The 21,470-nt window shown below is 39.1% G+C and overlaps 4 long non-coding RNA genes across 4 annotated transcripts; 3 read left to right on the top strand and 1 right to left on the bottom strand.

Moving 5' to 3' along the window:
* Positions 1-1,201: 1,201 nt before the first annotated feature.
* Positions 1,202-1,692, top strand: LOC129738019 (uncharacterized). The gene is made up of 3 exons (XR_008735485.1): positions 1,202-1,391; positions 1,459-1,532; positions 1,597-1,692. It is a non-coding gene; the product is annotated as an uncharacterized LOC129738019 (long non-coding RNA).
* An 8,145-nt stretch (positions 1,693-9,837) lies between these two features.
* On the top strand, positions 9,838-11,564 carry LOC129739560 (uncharacterized). The gene is made up of 3 exons (XR_008735896.1): positions 9,838-10,599; positions 10,759-10,925; positions 10,988-11,564. It is a non-coding gene; the product is annotated as an uncharacterized LOC129739560 (long non-coding RNA).
* A 3,606-nt stretch (positions 11,565-15,170) lies between these two features.
* LOC129756644 (uncharacterized) lies at positions 15,171-15,906 on the bottom strand. The gene is made up of 3 exons (XR_008739562.1): positions 15,787-15,906; positions 15,491-15,731; positions 15,171-15,424 (listed from the first exon to the last, which is right to left on the bottom strand). It is a non-coding gene; the product is annotated as an uncharacterized LOC129756644 (long non-coding RNA).
* A 3,681-nt stretch (positions 15,907-19,587) lies between these two features.
* Positions 19,588-20,584, top strand: LOC129740471 (uncharacterized). Its single transcript, XR_008736254.1, has 3 exons — positions 19,588-19,700; positions 19,757-19,888; positions 19,943-20,584. It is a non-coding gene; the product is annotated as an uncharacterized LOC129740471 (long non-coding RNA).
* The last annotated feature ends 886 nt before the right edge of the window (positions 20,585-21,470 follow it).

Below are 21,470 nucleotides of genomic sequence, written 5' to 3'. Positions count from 1 at the left end.
GTGCTCAGCAGTTGAGTGTTTTCTTTGGTTACAGATGTTAGGATGCTATAAATTTCTCTAGGAGTTTTCATTGTGAGTCCAAGCAACTGATTTTGATCTGGCAGCTGCGTTTCTTTTCCAGTCGACATATTTTGAACTGTATAATCATGATTATAGTAATTTGAGATGAAGGCCCGAATAGGATTGTATCGTGAAAAAACAATGAATTCCATATTCACAGACCATAAATTGTATGGTTTACACAATGATTATGATCGTCCTCGATACCGTGAATGCACATTGAAGTTCATATTTTTCGACCATACATTTCACCGTTTTGACGAAAATAACCATGAAAAAGGGGTATTGTTATGCAGCGTGACCATGAAAAAAATGGCGATTTTCCATATATTGAAAAGCTGAAAAATATGATATTCATGGTTCTTTCAGCTTCCAGTTTTTCACAATAGAACCTTAAAAATATGATGATTTTTATTGTTTACCCACTGAAATAAAAATCTGTGTACACGTTGAGATTTGTTTACTTGTTTTTTGGTTTTGTCATCATTTTTGCAGATTAATTAAACTGAAAACAAATAATTTGTTTCAAAGTTTTATTAACACTTACTCGTAACACTTCACACACTTAATCACTCGTTGATCACGTTTAGGCCAGAGACTCGGACTTCCATCCTGTATAGAGACTCTCGGCATCCATCAGTTTAATTCCAATAAAGCTTCCCTCGTCGGAATTTGGAACTGCGGAATTACACGTCAGCTTCTAGAAAGAATGGGATTTTATCAGATTATTAGTCAATATAAATATGCTATAAAAGTACTTACCATCACCACCGCAGATGGGCCCATCACGTCCGATTCGTCATCATATCCGCAAAAAAATCCTAATTTTCCCGGATTAAGTAGTTCCGATCAAAAAATTAACCCGCACAAGAGAAAACTTCCGCAGAAAACGCGCGTAAATTAGCTTCGACACGGTTAATTGTAAATGTGTAGAAATAGCAAAAGTTAAAGTACGTTTGGATTTACATTTTACCATGAAGTACACTGTAACAATAATAATCACAAGAAAATGATAGTGATACCGTACTTCTGTCATTTTCGGCAACTATGAAGTATTTTGTGACTTTGTAAATTATGGTGATTTCATAATTAAAACCGGTTGAAAGATATTTAGAAACTACACACTCATTTGGCGGAACACCTGAAAGTTGTAAAATTGACCCGTTTTTACGAACCTGCATTATCTGTCAAATAACGGGTCAATTTGTCGGGTCAATATTACACATTATTTCGAAAAGCCCGGGTACGCATCACGACGGGTAGTTTTATGTGTTGTCAAATTTTGAACCGTTTTGTTGCAAGTCCGCTGGACTGTTTGGAGGAGGATTTTAGTAAGTATTTTAATATTATCGTCAAAATAGTTTCGTTTCTAATACATTTGTATGATTCTCTTCACAGACTTTGCGTGGGCACATGAGGAGGGTTCCGATTCCGAACCAGAAATGCTTCGTGATAAACTATGCTGGTAAATGGTAAGCATTTTACTACGAATAAATTATTAAACCATCAATTAACAATCAATTATTCGCTCAACAGGTTGCCCTGTGACCACAAGCTGCGGAAATCATCATGCTTCGGAAAATGCTGAAATCGAGCGGTAGTATGTTAAAAATGTTAAGTTTAAAGTGAAGAAATAAAGTATGCTTTGTTTGAAAATATGTCATTTCATTTTCATTTTGTATTCCTTGCATGCAACGTTCCTTGTCGCTTGAAACTGCTCACATCTTCACAGAGCGCAAGCGTTTCAAATAATGTGTAAATTTGACCCGACGATATGACGTATAGCCTATGTACCCTATAAGGGGTACAAGGCCTGTACACCAAAAAGGAGTTAACCCAGTCTTATCCGATAACGGATCAAAACTACACTATAAGGGGTTGCGCCAGATGAGTGTGTACGATGAAATTGATTTTTTTTTTTTTTTTTGTAAATCTTTATTTGAAACGGCTCATACCTTCAGGTTTTAAGGAGCCAAACTCGTTTTTTGGTTTTACAATGTTTTGCTTAGCTTAACACTTATTTTAAAGAGAAAGAAGATAGTAAAGGGAAATATGAAAATAAAAAGAATTATAGACGAAGATCTATAGCTTTAAGAAAAAGATAGATTTCGAACATGTAGTCCAAATCCAACAGAGCTAGTACATCTCTCACTGGGACGTTAGGTGATTTTCCTCGGGCCCGAAGGGAGTCTATTAAATTCGTTCTGGCGACAAGATGGACCTCACACGACCAGACAATATGCTCGATGTCATGGTAACCTAGACCACATTCGCATAAATTGCTGCCAGCAATATTTAAACGATAGAGTACCGCATTCATGGAATAATGATTGGACATGAGACGGGAAAATATACGAATAAAATCCCGACTCAGATCCAATCTATTAAACCAGGGTTTGAGGCTTACCTTTGGGATAATCGAGTGGAACCACCGACCCTGCTCATCCTCGTCCCATTTGCGCTGCCAGTTGACAAGAGAGTTTCTTCGAACCAAATAGTAAAATTCGCTGAAGACGATTTCACGTTGATACGTGTCGCCTTCCATCGCTCCCACCTTTGCCAGAGAGTCTGCCTTCTCATTACCCTCTATCGAGCAATGAGAGGGAACCCAAACAAAGGTGATGGTAAAGCGACGTTTTGATAAAGCACTCAAATTATTTCGTATCTTCTCGAGGAAGTACGGCGAGTGCTTTCCCGGTTTTATTGAACGGATTGCTTCAACAGAACTGAGGCTGTCCGTTATAATATAGTAGTGTCCTACTGGTCTTGAAACGACGCTATCCAACGCCCAGTAAATGGCTCCTAACTCTGCGATGTAAACCGAGCATGGTGGATGAAGGTTATATGAGGCGGAAGCTATTTCGTTGAACACTCCAAATCCCGTTGATTCCTCTATTAGCGATCCATCTGTAAAGTACATTTTGTCAGCATCGACGTGTCTATATTTAGCTTCGAAAATTCTTGGAATCAAAAGTGGACGATGCGAATCAGGGATTCCACGAATTTCTTGCTGCATAGACAAATCAAACTGGACAGAAGAGATGTCGTAGTCTGGGATGTAAACACGAGTTGGAGAATATGAAGAAGGATTAACTTGCATGGTCATGAAGACATGGTATATAGACATGAATCTGGTGTGAGGATTTTGCTCAAGTAGCCTTTCAAAATTTTCGATCACCAATGGGTTCATGACCTCACACCTGATGAGGAACCGGAGTGATAATAAATTGAATCGATCTTTAAGTGGGAGTATGCCTGCCAAAACTTCGAGACTCATATTATGCGTTGAGGGCATACAGCCCAAAGCGATGCGGAGACAACGATATTGGATACGCTCGAGTTTGATGAGGTGAGTTTTAGCAGCAGCCTGGAAACATAAGCTACCATATTCCATAACTGAGAGAACTGTTGTTCGATACAATTTTAAAAGATCTTCTGGATGGGCTCCCCACCAGGTGCCAGTGATTGATCGGAGAAAATTGATTCTTTTTTGGCATTTTCCTTTCAGATACTCAATGTGGGCTCTCCAGGTACACTTGGAATCAAACCAAACCCCAAGATACTTAAAACACCTTGATTGAATGATCGTTCTGCCTAGAAGTTGAAGCTTAGGTTGAGCAGGTCTATGTTTCTTAGAGAAAACAACCATCTCCGTTTTCTGTGGAGAAAACTCGATCCCAAGCCCCAAAGCCCAGGAAGACAATCTGTCTAAAGTATCTTGTAAAGGCCCGTGCAGATGTGACTCAGTATCACCTGTTACGGATACTACGCCATCATCTGCAAGTTGTCTTAAAGTGCAGCCTTCAGAGAGACAACTGTCGATGTCGCTTACGTAGAAGTTATACAAAAGAGGACTCAAACATGAACCCTGCGGGAGGCCCATGTAAGAGGTCCTTCTAATAGCAAGATCCCCGTGAGCAAAGTTCAAATGTTTCTCACAAAGCAAGCTGTATAAGATGTTGTTCAATAGAGGAGGCAGACCCCGGGAGTGCAACTTGTCTGACAAAACCTCTATTGAGACTGCATCAAAAGCTCCCTTTATGTCTAGAAACACTGAAGCCATTTGCTCACGTTTTGCGTACGCCATTTGTATCTCTGAAGACAGCAAAGCAAGACAATCGTTTGTCCCTTTGCCCCTTCGAAACCCAAATTGAGTATCTGAAAGGAGACCATTTGTTTCCACCCATTTATCCAATCGGAACAAAATCATTTTCTCCATCAATTTCCGAATGCAAGACAACATCGCTATTGGACGGTACGAATTCGCATCGGACGCTGGTTTTCCAGGCTTTTGGATAGCGATAACTTTCACTTGTCTCCACTCTTGGGGAACGATGTTGTTCTCCAAGAATTGATTAAATAAATTTAACAAGCGAAATTTTGCGGCGTCCGGAAGGTTTTTCAACAAGTTAAATTTGATTTGATCAATTCCCGGAGCTGAATTGTTACAAGAGAGGAGAGCAAGTGAGAATTCCGTCATTGAAAAGCTGGAATCCAGATCGCATCTGTTCGGAGACACACTTCGTATGATTTTTTGCACAGGTGTGGAATCTGGACAGATTTTCCGTGCAAAATTGAAAATCCATTTATGCGAATGTTCTTCATTTTCGTTCGTGGAAGAACGATTACGCATGCTGCGTGCCACATTCCACAAAGTGCTTAAGGATGTTTCCCGCGACAAACCTCCCACAAAATTACGCCAATGCGCACGTTTTTTTCCCTTGATCAGGTTTTTAAATTGCTGCTCAAGACAAAAATACGCGTTGAAGTTATCCAGGGTTCCGTGTTTCCGAAAAGCTTTAAAGGCGTTCGATTTATCCACGTAAAGTTTAGTACACTGACTGTCCCACCATGGATTGGGAGGCCTTCGGCGAACAGATGGATCTGGGATGGGTTTCGTTTGAGATTCGACTGCACTATCATGAATCAAGCGAGCAAGAAAAGTATATTCCTCCAATGGAGGTAATACCGCCACAGAATTGATGGTTGAAATAACTGTGTCCGAGTACTTTTTCCAGTCGATGTGTCTTGTTAGGTCGTATGCCATGTTTGATGAATTTGAAGTGTTGACACCATTGGTGATTGAAATTTTGATAGGCAGGTGATCACTACCATTGGGATCGGGGATTACCTTCCACTGGCAATCCAATGATAGAGAATTTGAGCAGAGTGAGAGGTCAATTGCACTTTGTCTTGCAGGGGGTCTAGGCACCCGTGTTTTTTCACCCGTGTTCAAAACTGTTAAATTGAAACTGTCACAAATGTCATAAATAAGAGTAGAACGACTATCGTCAGTTTGTTCTCCCCAGACAGTTCCATGCGAATTAAAATCACCCAGGATCAACCTTGGCTCAGGCAAAACTGAACACAGGTCCTCTAGGTGATTTCGATCCACTGCAACTCTCTGAGGCCAGTACAAACTGACAACACATAAGTCCTTACCTCTTATAGTTGTATGACATGCAACAGCTTCAATTCCGCCTGATAAAGGAAGGTGAATCCTGTAAAAGGAGTGACGCTTATTGATCCCCAAAAGCACCCCTCCATAAGAATCTTCACGATCTAGACGGACAACATTAAAATCGTGGAATAAGATGCTGGATTGAGAAGATAACCAAGTTTCTGACAACGCAAAGATGTCGCAATTTGTATCATGAAGTAGAAATTTGAACGGATCCAGTTTAGGGATAATACTACGACAATTCCACTGTAAGACAGTGATATCTCCGACCTCTCGGCGTAAATTAGCCATCGAGAGAGATAAACACTGAAAGAATGGGCCAAGTTTGCATCAACTGCTTTAAAAATGTCTTTACTATAGGAAGCATCGCAGAAACGATGCCTCTTATCGATTCAGATACGTTGAAAAACGATAATATTCCATTTAAGATGTCACTCAACTTAAAAAATCCCGATTGAGTCGATGGATCAGTCGAGACTGCGGTAGATTTTGGGGTTTTAGAACTCCCCGCTGCTTCTGGTTTATTCAGGGGTACGAAATTCATGGAGAATCCTGGCGGGACTGCTTTATCTTTTCCTGAAGTAGATGGTTTTTGTCGACCGTCGATTGTGGAACTAACTGTAGGTATTTTTTTTGGAATTTTAGAGATCTTTGGAGCTGGTTTAGAGCGTTTTCGGGAGTTGGCACTAAAAACAATAGGATGATCTTCATCAGTCGTGTCAGTATCTCCATTGTCAACTGGCAGCACTGAAAAAATATTACTAGGCTGAGGCTGAGCCGGGGGAGAAGCGCTCTTCAAAATAGCGGCGTAAGAACGATTTGATCGTTCTTTCAAAGAGCGCCTCTCCTTATCCCAGCGACTCTTAAACGCCTCGCACACAGAGATATCATGAGGAGAGCCCCCGCAATAGATACATTTCTGCTCTATTGCTGAGCACGCTCCTTCCTCATGCTCCTCTCCGCAACGAGAGCACCGTGCTTTATTGCAACAATGGGACTCGGTATGGCCCAATTTGATGCACCTTTTGCAACTCATTGGGCGAGGCACAAAGAGTCGCACAGGAAGCCTCAACATTCCGTCAATCAAGACGTAGTGAGGGAGGGCGGTTCCCGCGAAGGTAACACGAAATGAGGCTGAAGGCGAATACCCTTTAACTCCATTTACGACGTTGGCAGTTTTAAGTTGACGACAATCCAAGATTTCGGCCGAAGCCGAATCAAGGCCTTTAAACTTACCAACGCCCTTGGATTTAATGTAGTCTTCCTCCAGACTCATTTCTGTTATCACGCCCTCGATCTCTACGTTTCGAGACGGAATGAAAATATGGTACTCTAGCTTAAAGAAATTGCTGACAACAATTTCATTGGCAGCTTTCCGGTCGGCCACAACAACGCGCAACTTGTCTGGTCGCACCTTAGTTATGCTGGTCACGGAGGTCCACCTCGCCAGATCTTTTGTGATCTGTACCACATTGAGGCGTTTTCCATCTTTTTTGGGCCGGATGAAGACCACCCAAGGACCAGAAAAAGTTATACCATCCGTGTAGGTTCGGAGCCGGGTTGTTTTATCTTCAATTCTAGATGATGGAGAACTCTCAATCATCCGAGAATGGTCTGCATTTGAAGGACCCGCTTCATCTGAATCCTCCAAATGCACCTCATTCTCGTAGATGTCATCTTCATCATCTACAGTTGCCGATTGAAACCCCCCGCCCTCGCTCATATTTTTCGACGGGGACGCGAACGCCTTCCGTTTTTAAAATATGAGCAAGGCTCACAATGCCCGAAATAAACAAAAGAGAAAAAATAGAAATAGAAAAAGATGAAAAAAGAAGAAAAACTCACAAGCTTAGCACGAATTTATGTCCGTAATCAATTAACTCCAACCACGTGGTCCTCTACCAAAGTAAGATGGCGACGTCTGAGAGCACGGCCAATCGAATTTTGGGCCGTTTGTGTTCCTCGGTTTCAGCAATCAGCACCGTATTCCCCGAATAGTTGCCCTGGCGGTGTCCAAATCCGGATATGTAGGGCAGCAAGACGTTCTCGGTTCAGGATGATGGCCTTGGAAGATGGCGACGGTAAAGCAATCAGTTGCTGTGGACCAATCTATCGACTTCTCAATAGTATCAATTTTCTTCGCTTCGCTGGAGTTCGGCAATTGACGACCGAATCAGTAGGAAACTAATAATCCGCGTGGGAAACTTACACTTTAAACAGCACACTTTGATTTGACGATAGTAAAAAGCACAAATCGATCGCTGCAGCGGTAAGAAAATGCGTCCGCACTGGTCGAATGACTGATGTAGAATGATGAAATTGATTGTTAAATTGAAAATCATTGTTCAGTTATCTTAATACCATGGTTCTTGCTATTCGGGTTGTTATTTAAAAATCTAGATTTTTGATAAATCATCATTTTTAGGGACAAAAAATGCTACAATCTATTATCTAATGATGTTTCAAAAAGTTATAATTATTATAAAAAGCTCATCATAGGAAAAATCTAGATTTTTAATATATCATTAATTTTTATGGACGAAAAATTATAGTTGATGATGGTGAAATGTTAGATTGAAAATCTAGTTTTAAGTTTATGAAATACCAACAAAATATTTTGAAATTCTTTTCTAAATTTTACTCATGCTGTTGAACCTTGAGTTGAGTTTAACGTCGCATCCAATAATAATTTCCAATCCATTTTTTTTTAATTCATTTATTATGCTTCACTAATATTGTACATATTATAACCCTTTTACCGAACAAATACATATCAGTTTTAATCTATTTGTGCATTTTAATTAATCTCCAAAAACGCTTTTTTATTTTCACATTTTTATTCTATATTGGAACAATTTTGAAAAACAGTCTAGTTGACATCACTGCCTACAACACAAAAAAAACGAAAAAAACAAGTCTTCGTTTTTCGCGTTCCAAAGTCAAGCCCCCGTACTGGTACCAGCACCAATAAGTTTCCTCCGATTGTGGATTTTCGGACGGAAATCAGCAGCCACAAACCGGATTTCGAGGGCAAAAAGGAACTTTTTCCAGCGATGTTCGCAACAGGTAAATTGATTTATAAACATTAACAATAACAAACATTTAAAAAGTAGTATTTTTTTCAGAAAAATTTTCGCTGGAAGAGCAATGCGTCACGCCGAAAAAGGTCAAGATTCTGGACCCAGCAGCTGCGTCAACGTTCCGCCCGTATGTCGGAAATCAGACCTGGTGGAGGAGCTGATAAAAATAAATTTAATCCTCCAGTCGGAAGGATATGGAGTGGTCCTAAATTAGCACTCGCCGTTCCAGGAGGATCCCTTTTCCGTTGGATCACAGATCCGGTGTTGGTTGCAAGGTAAAGTTGTGGAAATCATGATTATTGTAAGTGCGTTATTCTATCATAAATGTGAATCAAATGTTTAATAAATACCAATAAATTTTACAAAATCTGAAATTTCTTTATAATTTTTCATGAATAAGAAAACTTTCTTTTGTGTGTGTGCGTCTTCCATTCCCCTACGATTCAGTATACGATACGTAAAACGTTGGAAGAACGTCATATTGGATCGTAATACAACTTATACTGTAAATGTTCAGTTACAAGGGAACTTTAAGAATAACTGTTACTTAAACAGTTTGATGACCGAAATACGCTTTCTATGAGCGGTTTTCGTAAGTTATCTCAACTGTTTGCAGAACAGTTCTTCCATATAAGAGTTTTAACAGTTTTAAACAGTAACATAACTTAACGCCATATTCAACAGACCGTCGTTTTGGAATTCAAGATAAGTGCAATGTTTTTTATGGTTCCAGATATCATCTTCTAAACGTTTTTTTACACTATTTCGAATCGTTTTATAACTATTACTGGAATTGTTCTGTTACAATATTTTCGTATTCGGGCTGGGAAGTTGATAGATGCAAAATCCGGCACAATGCGAGCGGCACCCTTGCTGATGGTACTGATGCTGATTTCCATCGGATACGGAGGGATTATGACGAAATCCTGGCGATAAGTGGGTAAAGAGGTAAAAAAACTGGAAAGCAACGGTTGTACTGTTTTCTGTTAGATAAATTTTCTTACCTGATTCTAAGGAATCCAAAAGGCTGTAGTTTTTCGTGGCGTTTGGCGGCCATGCTTACAAAGAACTAAAATTTTCGGCAGCTTTGCATGAAAGAACATCCCGCATACTAAAAAACTATATCTCAAACAGTATATACGATTCATCTACAGCTTCAGAAAAAGTGATTTTTAGTGTAAACGTAGCTGTTCTATTAAACTTTACTTCGACCAAAAATTTGAACGATAAAAACGAAACATGAACCTTTATGTGAAAAAGTGATGGTATCTGTAAAGGTGATAGAATGGTATGAACCATTTCCTTCAATTTTCCTGTAATCGTAAAAATTATCTCGAACCGTTAACCTTACCGTTCAAACTTAAACTTCAAAAATGAGCGGAACGCCGGTCAGAGATGCCAGGTAGTTTTACAAAACATCAGTGAGTAGTTATGAGAATATCTCTTATATTTTTTTATATTCTGATACGATTCTATAAAGTTTCGAAGACAATAATTTATCTTGGAGGCATGCATAAACATCATACTAAACGAGGTTTAGCCCACGCTCTCCGCGATGCGTTTAAAAAAGCTTTAAGTGAAATTATGCACGGTTATTACGAGTGATTCTTTGCGAATCCATCTGGACTGAATTACAATTTTAGTTAATTTGTGATCCCTAAAACATTCTTAAATTACTACCCATAATCATTCTGATCATATAAAATATTTACCTTTGAATTTTACATCTCAATATCTATACAAATATAGATAAAACATTGAACCTGGCACCACTGATGTAGACTTTGTTTTGGTTGTCAAACGTAAAGCAAGAAAAAATCGGTGTGGTCTTCTCGTTTCATCATTCATTTCATCATTTCATCACCACAAAATCATGGCATCGATATTGCGGGCCACCAAATTTGTCCGCTATTTCGCCGGATTCGCGAGGAACATAGATTTCAACACAGTCCGGAAGACGGAAGGAAGTTTTATTCAGCAGTCGCAATGTTCTGTGAGGTAAGTTCGAAAAATTCTCCATTTATGTGGGTGCCGCTTTGCGGCACGTTTTTATTTACAAATTCATGTTACGCAACAGATTATAATATCAGTAATTAATTTTTTTGCTCATTTTTCTACTGAGTGTTTAATTGCACTGTTTTTATTTTGCCTTTCCAGCGGTTATGCTACATCTGCCGCTAGTTTCAGTCAGGGACTCGACCGATCTTTGAAGCGGCTGGATGAAGATGTAAAATGCTCTGGAAGAAACGCCGAGATCTGGAAGATGTTCCGGAGGAAATCCGTATCTTCCAGCGCTCAATCTTGACTGGTTATTCGTTGTTGCGGTATGTTAAACGCGGTTTTTTAAGAATCACTTAAGCAGAAATTTTTGAAATTCTCATTGCAGAAAACCTAGAGGAGCTTCCCGAGGTGCGTACAGCTCTGGTTCAGGAGTAATGGGAAACATTGAACAGCTTGAACGTAGCAATGGACATTTCCCACTACAACGCCCTTCTTCGGGTGTATTTGGATAATGAGCACTCTGTAGGGACCACTGGATACGACACACTCCTTCTCGCCAACGGAACAAGGGCGTTGAACTGAATCGGGTAACCTATCAGCGATTGATTTCGCGCTACTGCCAAGAGGGAGACATCGAGGGAGCAAACAAGATTCTGGAATTCCTGCGAGAGAAGCAGCATGAATGCGTTTTCAACGTTGCATAAAATTAGGCAAATTAGTTGGTAACATTAAACGATATTCAATAAAATGTTGAAACTAGAAAACAATTTCTATTTTTATCCGAAAATCTCCCAATACATTAAAAATATTGCGTTTGTGTGCGTGCTCTTTTCATGAACGATTCCTAAAACGGTTTGAATAATGTTGGAATAAAATAAAGTCAAATCGTTACACAACCATTGACGTAAGCGTTTAATAATGAGAGCTCCTCGAAAAAACTATAACGATGACCATCCGATGATCTAAATACACTTTCAGCAATCGGTTTTTAAACCTAACATGGACTGCAAGTAGAACGGTTCGTCCATACAAATGTTTTAACGGTTATTAACAATTACATAACCTAACGACATATTTAAAATACTGTGAATTTGGAATTCACGTTTAAACTAATGTATTTCACGGTTTGAATAATCGTTTGCTAAACGTTTTTTTACACTTCATCAAATCATCGCTTTACTATTAAGGAAATCGTTTGGTAACAATCCTTATTTATGCGGGATGAGCCAGATGAACAAATCAGTGTTGTACAGGAGGGCAGTTCATCTAGTTTGCATAGCATAAGCATGAACTACATCAAGTGTAGATGTATGTGTGACAGAATTCAGTTGAAAGGTTTACAGCCATACAAATACATAGAAATATGACACTTGTGAATACACTGAGAAAAAAGTCTAGTAGAAGAATTATTAACTGGGCGTATTTCGCGCGATAGTACACGGAAAATAATAAAAAGGTAAAATTTACCGAGATAAAAAGGTGAACGCTCGTGAAAGCCAAAAAGGTAACTTCTACCTCTTCGAGGTGAAACTCACCTCACAGCGAGGTAAAGTTTACCTGAATTGAACTGGAAAAAAAGGTTCAATTCACCGAGAAAAAAGGTGAATCCAAAAAAGGTAAATCTTACCTCGTTGCGAGGTTAAGTTGACCTGGTTTGAGCTAAACAAAACGGTACAATTCTTCTCGAAAAAAGGTAACAATTTGCCGAACCCGTTTATTGAGGTTAAGCTGTTTTGTCATTCAGGAACAAGTTTTGTTGTGTGCCTAATATGTGAAAATCGGAATAGAATGGTAAGTGTTTTCTTAGATATCATTTAGTTGTGCTGGTTCTCGTCATAATACATTGCTTTTGTTTCAGATCGGCACCGGATGACGGTGTATTCCACGCCATCCTCCAGCCGGAAAAGTATTCACGCGACTGCTGCGAAGGATAATTTTCCGAATGGTATTTCGCGCGATAGTACACGGAAAATAATAAAAAGGTAAAATTTACCGAGATAAAAAGGTGAACGCTCGTGAAAGCCAAAAAGGTAACTTCTACCTCTTCGAGGTGAAACTCACCTCACAGCGAGGTAAAGTTTACCTGAATTGAACTGGAAAAAAGGTTCAATTCACCGAGAAAAAAGGTGAATCCAAAAAAGGTAAATCTTACCTCGTTGCGAGGTTAAGTTGACCTGGTTTGAGCTAAACAAAACGGTACAATTCTTCTCGAAAAAAGGTAACAATTTGCCGAACCCGTTTATTGAGGTTAAGCTGTTTTGTCATTCAGGAACAAGTTTTGTTGTGTGCCTAATATGTGAAAATCGGAATAGAATGGTAAGTGTTTTCTTAGATATCATTTAGTTGTGCTGGTTCTCGTCATAATACATTGCTTTTGTTTCAGATCGGCACCGGATGACGGTGTATTCCACGCCATCCTCCAGCCGGAAAAGCCGAACCTGACCGGATTAGTCGAACGGAGGGAATCATGAATGTACGCAACGCAGGAGGATTCAGCGACCATGGCGGCTCAGAAGAACGCGAAGCCGAATAACCAGTTCCTATTTATCTCCAATAAATATAATTTTTGAATGAATTTTGTATTTTGTTTATCCTTTGTACTTATTGAAGAAACCAATCAAACCAACCAGCATTTACCTTTTAAATCAGTAAATGGGAAAACGGTATTATTTACTATTTTGCTAGGTGAATGTGAAAATGGTAGAATTTACCTTTTTGCTAGGTGAATTGAAAAAAGGTAAAATTTACCTCGAAAGAGGGGTGGAAAAAATTCACCTCGCAAAAAGGTAAATTTTAACTTTTTTTTATTTTCCGTGTACGAATCGCGTCGCTTGCACTGTGAACGGTCTCACAGTTTTCAACGTGTTCAAATGAGGTGCGATCGCTCGCTCGCTCGCTCGCGTGCACTGTGTTTCTGCCCTTACCTCGTAGCGAGGTGTAATTGACCTGGATTTGGCTAAACAAAACGGTACACTCAGAAATTTAAAAAATATTAAAAATATTATGTTTTAATTACTCTGACATTTGACTGACATTAATATCCAGAAATATTAAAAAATAACAATTCCAGTTATTTAAATTTATGCACCCGAATAATTTCTTGGCGTGTAATGATCCAATGCATAAAATTTAATAACCGAAATATTATTTTGTTCAAACAAACGCTTTGTAATTTGTGCGTTTGAGTCCCAACTCAACGGGTATGAGCACGTGCTAGATTCTTCAGTTGCAAAATGCCGCTCAACTTGACTGCATGCAGATTCTATTCTTTTCGAATTTGTGAATCATCTTTGAAAAGGATGGAATCTATAGCAGAAAAGAATTTTTAAAGGGAAAGTGCATTTGTTTTGTATGCTATGGTCAATAATGCACATTGACCATAGAACTTATACGAAAATCAAACGATTTTCGTTTGCTTTTTCTGATTATTTCTGCTTTAAGCGTTTGCCTTTACGTCCCGGCTCAAACTTTTTTTTCTGACCACCAGATGTCGCTTCCATAACAATCATCCCATTTCTCAATGCATAAATTTTAATCGCAGAAATATTTCTCAGTGAGAAATATCCCAGTAATTACACCATGAGAAATATCCGTGTGCGTAAAGAGGGAGAAACGTGAAAATACCTAAAAATTAATTGTTTGATATTTTATTTATTTCTGAGTGACAATTCTTCTACACTGAAAATCGAAAATACCCAAACTTGAGAACTGCCACCCGCCAAACCGAAATTCTAGATTGACAACTTAAGTTTGTGAAAAAATCACAGCTTGCCAATACGCCAAGCTTGTCCTTCAAGCGGAGAACTGTTTTTTTGGGGGGTTTTTGTTGTAAGCGCATCTGATTCTGTTACCTCCATCGTGGTAGATTTAGGTTTGGGGGGTAAGTTCAAAGCGAAGAACTGTTTTTTTTGGGGGATAACTTTTATTCCCGCTTCGTTCGCAGAACGTCTCGCTTATATACGATGATGTAGCTACCTCTCTCAACAAATCTTCGGTGGTCGAGCGGTTAGCATCCTGAGATGGTAATCGCAGAGCCATTGCAGGTATGGGTGTGATTCCCGTACCTGCAGTAATTTTTTTATTTTGATTTCCATTTTATTGCGGTACCAGATTTTGGGGGATGAGTTCTCCTTTAAGAGCTTAACTTTGGGTTTTGCCTCCAATAGCCAAACCTGTACACTCAGAAATTTAAAAAATATTAAAAATATTATGTTTTAATTACACGCAGAAAAATTTATTGTAATATCAAACGAATTTGGAATGAAAATAATAAAAATTTTGGTTGGGAAAAAGCAGAAATATATTTTTGTTTATATCGATAAAAAAGACTACTTGGAAATGAACTTATCGTTTATTTTAGAGTAATATAGGCCCTTTTTGAAAATGAACCATAATATTGCCATGAAAATAACAAAATTTTGGGTAAAATTGAAAAAGGAATTTTGAAAGAAAATTCATTTTTTTGAATAAAAATTACAATTTTGTTTGTGGTTTTGAAAATAAAAGATTGATTTGTAATGATTCAATGTATTTCATATAAATTAAATAGATAATGTTAGTTGATATTTTCAGATTTAGATTATTATACAAATGATATTTTTATTTATGTTTCATTATTTATTACAATTTAAAACGGGGTTTCACTTCCAGTCCGCCTGGCTTGGGAGCAACACAATCTAAAACCGCCGATGCTGTTACTGGAAAGGCCAACTCTGGAAGCAGCTTTTCGTTCTTGACTTTCAAGAGTCAGCAATCTAGAATTACCGTCCATGCATGCCAGATCGACGGAATAAGTCCTATGGAGTTGGAGGTCGAGGTCTATCTGGAAAATAAATGATATTCATGGTCATTTAACTTGCTTTCAATTTTTATTTAAAAACTAACTAACCTTCCATGCAACAAATATGCGGGTAAAAGAGAACCAGTCGTTCTTTCTACCGCTCTTAAAGCCGGACTGTATTCCGGAACGCACCCACCAAGAATATGCGCCCCTTCGCGCCGGGTTCCGAACACTCCCAAACCGGAAAATTTTTCACAGCAGCTTCTGCTACAATGAATTCCATTTTCGTAGCGGCGTGTTCCAAATGCTTCCATTTTCCTGAATATTTGATTCTCGGTACCGGGGTTCTCTGCAAGTAAAATAAACTTATAAGATTGAAAAAAAATCAAGTTTCAGAATCTTACCGGTGACTGGCCCAGAAAAAACAGTAGTCCAGCTTTGTGCCACAAAGCTCGTCGGTCATCCTACTATTGTTTTGTTCAGTCGCGTGTTCAAATTTTTTGATATTTTTTTTTTCTTTTTTCATTTTCAACTTATCGTTTACACGTATGATGCATAAAACCGAATTTTGGTTTCAAACTAAACCAAATTTCATTTGGAAGTGATAAAAAATGTGTGTGCATAAATAACAAAATTTTGTTATTAATCACAATCGATTTGTCTGTGAAAGTTATCAAAAAATCTGCATTAAAAATATAAAATAAAATAACAAAACGTTTTGTTGAAACCATCCCCCATTCTTTTTCTGCGTGTACTCTGACATTTGACTGACATTAATATCCAGAAATATTAAAAAATAACAATTCCAGTTATTTAAATTTATGCACCCGAATAATTTCTTGGCGTGTAATGATCCAATGCATAAAATTTAATAACCGAAATATTATTTTGTTCAAACAAACGCTTTGTAATTTGTGCGTTTGAGTCCCAACTCAACGGGTATGAGCACGTGCTACACTCAGAAATAAATAAAATATCAAACAATTAAGTTTTAGGTATTTTCACGTTTCTCCCTCTTTACGCACAAGGATATTTCTCATGGTGTAATTACTGGGATATTACTCTCTGAGAAATATTTCTACGATTAAAATTTATGCATTGAGAAATGGGGGGATTGTTATGGAAGCGACATCTGGTGGTCAGAATAAAAAAGTTTGAGCCGGGACGTACAAGCAAACGCTTAAAGCAGAAATAATCAGAAAAAGCAAACGAAAATCGTTTGATTTTCGTATAAGCTCTATGGTCAATGTGCATTATTGACCATAGCATACAAAACAAATGCACTTTCCCTTTTATAATAAATTGCTGCTACTGATTCCATCCTTTTTGAAGATGATTCACATATTCGAAAAGAATGGAATCTGCATGCAGTCAAGTTGAGCGGCATTTTGCAACTGAAGAATCTAGCACGTGCTCATACCTGTTTAGTTGGGACTCAAACGCACAAATCACAAAGCGTTTGTTTGAACAAAATAATATCTCGGTTATTAAATTTTATGCATTGGATCATTAAACGCCAAGAAATTATTCGGGTGCATAAATTTAAATAATTGAAATAGTTATTTTTTAATATTTCTGGATATTAATGTAAGTCAAATGTCAGAGTAATTAAAACAAAACATTTTTAATAATTTTTAAATTTCTGAGTGTAGATTCTTCAGTTGCAAAATGCCGCTCAACTTGACTGCATGCAGATTCTATTCTTTTCGAATTTGTGAATCATCTTTGAAAAGGATGGAATCTATAGCAGAAAAGAATTTTTAAAGGGAAAGTGCATTTGTTTTGTATGCTATGGTCAATAATGCACATTGACCATAGAACTTATACGAAAATCAAACGATTTTCGTTTGCTTTTTCTGATTATTTCTGCTTTAAGCGTTTGCCTTTACGTCCCGGCTCAAACTTTTTTTTCTGACCACCAGATGTCGCTTCCATAACAATCATCCCATTTCTCAATGCATAAATTTTAATCGCAGAAATATTTCTCAGTGAGAAATATCCCAGTAATTACACCATGAGAAATATCCGTGTGCGTAAAGAGGGAGAAACGTGAAAATACCTAAAAATTAATTGTTTGATATTTTATTTATTTCTGAGTGTAGGGAGGGAGTTTCAGGCCGATGACATAGTGAATGCGATGCGATGCGAACCGGCGAATGCGAATCAATGCGGTGAACCACATTTAATGGAAATGTATGTGAATCGCGTAAACCTGACATAGTGAAACCAATGCGAATTTGCGATCAGACGCGACGAACCTGATTTGTGTTTGGTTCGCCGCTTTGCAATCGCTTTACACGCTAAGAAAATTTCAATCACCGTGGTCAATTAAATTCTTTTGATTTACTCGTAAGTTTAAATAAGAAAAATTAAAACTTTTGAAAAGTTTTGTTTTCAATTCATTTTTCATTTTAGATAATTTCTGTTGTGTCAGTGAAAATAAACCGGTTTTGCCAGGCCAATAAAATCGTCACCATCAGCGGAATTGATGAAACGGGGACAATATGATTTCTGCACATGTTCCCTGCAGTGTTCATGGTTCGGTTTTTGAGGCTCGACCAGCAGCTCCTAACATCCCTGGAAAATAGCCATCTCCTTCCGGCGCTGAGGAAACGTTTTTTTCTGCACCTCTTCCTGGCAGCGGTAGTGGTGACCAACAGTTCCTGGCGCATAGGAAAAGGCGCAATTACTCTAGCTGTCAGCGAGATCAACGTGAGTCTAGCGAGCCGCTTCGATCATCAAATCTGACGAGGCCCTCAGGCAAACATTCTTCCCGCTTTTTTTTGCAATGGTGGAAATTCTGTTGTGGTGCTCGCCAGCAGTTTCTGCCATCGTACTCCGACTTCAGCTGCCTGCTGCCTTCAAACCACCATATTGAAATCGTACTATACTTCTTACCTAACTCCTCCAACTCGTAACCTAAATCATTATGATAAGTAAAAAAATATGCTTTCTGAGGCAAACCGTAAAATAGTTTTAAAAAAATCGAAAAAGATTACAAAAAATGAGCGTGAAAATCATGAAACGGATTTGCGATCAAAAGCGGTCACTATGTCATAGATCGCAATTCGCTTTGTATTTCGCTAATTCGCTTTTCCGTAACAATTCGCATCGCATCGCATCGCATTCACTATGTCATCGGCCTCATTCGGGTTGGCGGAGAAAGTTCTCAAGTTTGGGTATTTTCGAGGTTCAGTGTAAAAAAAAGTAACTATTCGCCGAACCCGTTCATTGAGGTTAAGCTGTTTTGTCATTCCAGGAACAAGTTTTGCTTTGTGCCTAATATGTGAAAATCGGAATAGAATGGTAAGTGTTCTTAAATATCATTTCGTTGTGCTGGTTCTCGTCATAATACTATTGATTTTGTTTCAGATCGGCCCATAGAGCTTTGAGGTGTATTCCACGTCATCCTCTAGCCGGAAAAGCCGAACCTGACCGGATTAGTCGAACGGAGCAGGCCGCAACGCAGGTGGATTCATCGGCCATAGCGGCTCAGAAGAACGCGAAGCCGAATTACCAGTCCCTATTTATCTCCAATAAATATCATTTTTGAAAGAATTTTGTATTTTTTTAATTCTCATTGAAGAAAACAATCAAACCAACCAGCATTTACCTTTTAAATCTGTAAATGGGAAAACGGTATTATTTACTATTTTGCTAGGTGAATGCGAAAAAGGTGAAATTTACCTTTTTGCTAGGTAAATTGAAAAAAAGGTAAAATTTACCTTTTTGTTAGGTGAATGAAAAAAAGGTAAAATTTACCTCGAAAGAGGGGTTGTTACATTTGAATTTTGATTAATTTTGAGCAAGGATATGAGAGAGCAATTTAGGCAACAAGTTTGATTCAATAACCCACCCGTTGCATAAAACAATACGAGCGTGTTGGTTTTTAACCAAAACTGAGAATCAATAAAAAATGTGCAAAGTAAAAACCCATTTTGGGGGAAACTTTACTAAGCGTGCAAATGAGCGGTAAACGTCACTGCAGTTTCCGCACAATAGAGTTGTTTTTGACATTTCTTACACACACTTGCTGAGCGTGTACAGATGAGACGGGACAATTAACCTCAAAAACTCTCGGTACAAAAAACGGGCAGTCAGTCGACGCACATGGTCGTTTTTGAGGTTAATTGTCCCAAAACTGAAAAGTGTTGGTGAAACAACCAGCATAATTTCACGAACACTCCCAGCGACAAATAGGACTATAGTCAAGTGTGGTGCTCGAAACCGGACGCACCAGAACAGTGCTCGTCGGGCTAAAAGCCTTTTAAAGGTGACGGATCCGGATAGTGCGGAGAACGGATATTCTCAGGCTCAGGTAGGTGCCTTTTGTGATCCTAGAGGAATCACCTAACCCCGGATTTATCGCCACAGGCCACAAAGGCACGGACAACAAATCCGAGGCACGTGCCAAGATCCCAAACAAGACCGGACCAGCACCAGCAACATCAGGTCGGAAGAAACGAAGCCACGAGGAAAGTCAACTCGAAAAGGGTCGCCCAAAGCGTGAGTTTCTATGAAAATCAAGGTGGCAAAATACCTAACGAGATTTTTCTTCAGGGCCCTTTTTTGGTTCCGGCATATTTTGCTCCACATCTCGGCACGTGTTCATGTTGCTGCGCACCCATTGGTATCGGCTCCAACCTTTTTTCTTTCCGGCACAAAACGAGCTCCGAACTCTTCCGAAACTGCACGGCACAGACAGCGCCATCTGTGTTTTCAACCACATACTAGACGGAAATTTTTTTTTAACTTCGTTTCGTCCACGGTCCGGATCACAGCATTGTCCATCGAAACACAGGATCGAATCGCCGCCCATCCTCTGTCGAATGAGCCATTCCTGGCTTGGATCACGCGCTAGGGTCGAGACTTTTGATCGCGGTAAGATGAAGCCATTGACGAGAACGATTGTCGCGACGTTGGAACAGCACTGGACTGACACCCACCGTCTGCATCCGGGGAAGGAGAACTCGGGATTTTTGCTCCGCATCCACATGGACAGCAGGCGCGGCACACCTGATGTACCAGCTGTTTCACCGAAAAGCCAACAGAAGCGGCGATCGTGGCACAGATGGCCACTCCATCATCGCCGGCTTCGGAGCCAGCAGCTGTTGAACGTGAGCCGTAAGTGAAAATTTTACGCTACTACACTCCAACCAAAAATGACCGGAGTAATCGGGCGATGGGTGGGAGATAATAAAATGTTGCCGATATAGAAAATTAACATAATTAAACCAATCATTTATTTTGTGGCGATGACCTTCAAGAATCTCCATAACAAATGGCGCCCAACAAAAACGAACCGCATTATTTTGTTCGTCAAATTAAAATATCATTAGTTTTAAAATGATATTATGATTTTGTAATTTTGTAACAGTTATCTAATAAATGCTACTGTTATGATTTTTGATTATTATCGCTCAAGTTATAGTATCGTATCAAGTTTTTTGTAATCTGTAAGTCCACTTATTGTTAAATTATCTGGTTTTTGTGATCCAAATAAATAATCATGAACAAACAAATTGAATTGTATCATCTTAATGATGAGGAGATGGAATATGAATTGGCCTTGCGCCATGTTACAAATCTAGCCCCATGCTCTAGAAGAGCTAGGGTGGTCAAGTTAAAAGCACTTGTCCAAGAGGACACCCTTAGAGACACCATTTATGTTAATTCGGAACACGTAATGTCGCCGGAATTGAACATCGAGGTCTGCCAGAGGGCAGTTGTAGAATTGAGGAATCATGTTGATTTAGCCACGCAGAATAGAAATGCCGATCAAATGGCTTGCGCGAAATCGAGATTGCTTCATTACCGGCAAAGATTATCACTGATTCCAGTGGTCGCGAGTTTAGAGGAAACGCGTAGGGTCGTGTGTGAGCTGGTAGACACGCTGCTAGCTCAGATAGAGTGCGTGAACAGTGCAGTCAATATGGTGCTAAGTGAAACGGAAAACACTAGTCTTTCTTCTAGTGTCCCGACCATCCAGGCAGAGAACAGTAGCAGTAGGGATGCCTGCGATGCGTTGACGATTCCACCGAGGCCACAAGCAGCCGGAAATGAAGAAGGAGCACGAGCACGGATGCAA

This window comes from Uranotaenia lowii, chromosome 1 (assembly GCF_029784155.1).
Source record: "Uranotaenia lowii strain MFRU-FL chromosome 1, ASM2978415v1, whole genome shotgun sequence".
NCBI classification, from domain to species: Eukaryota; Metazoa; Arthropoda; class Insecta; order Diptera; family Culicidae; genus Uranotaenia; species Uranotaenia lowii.
This window is presented reverse-complemented; position numbering and strand designations above follow the sequence as displayed.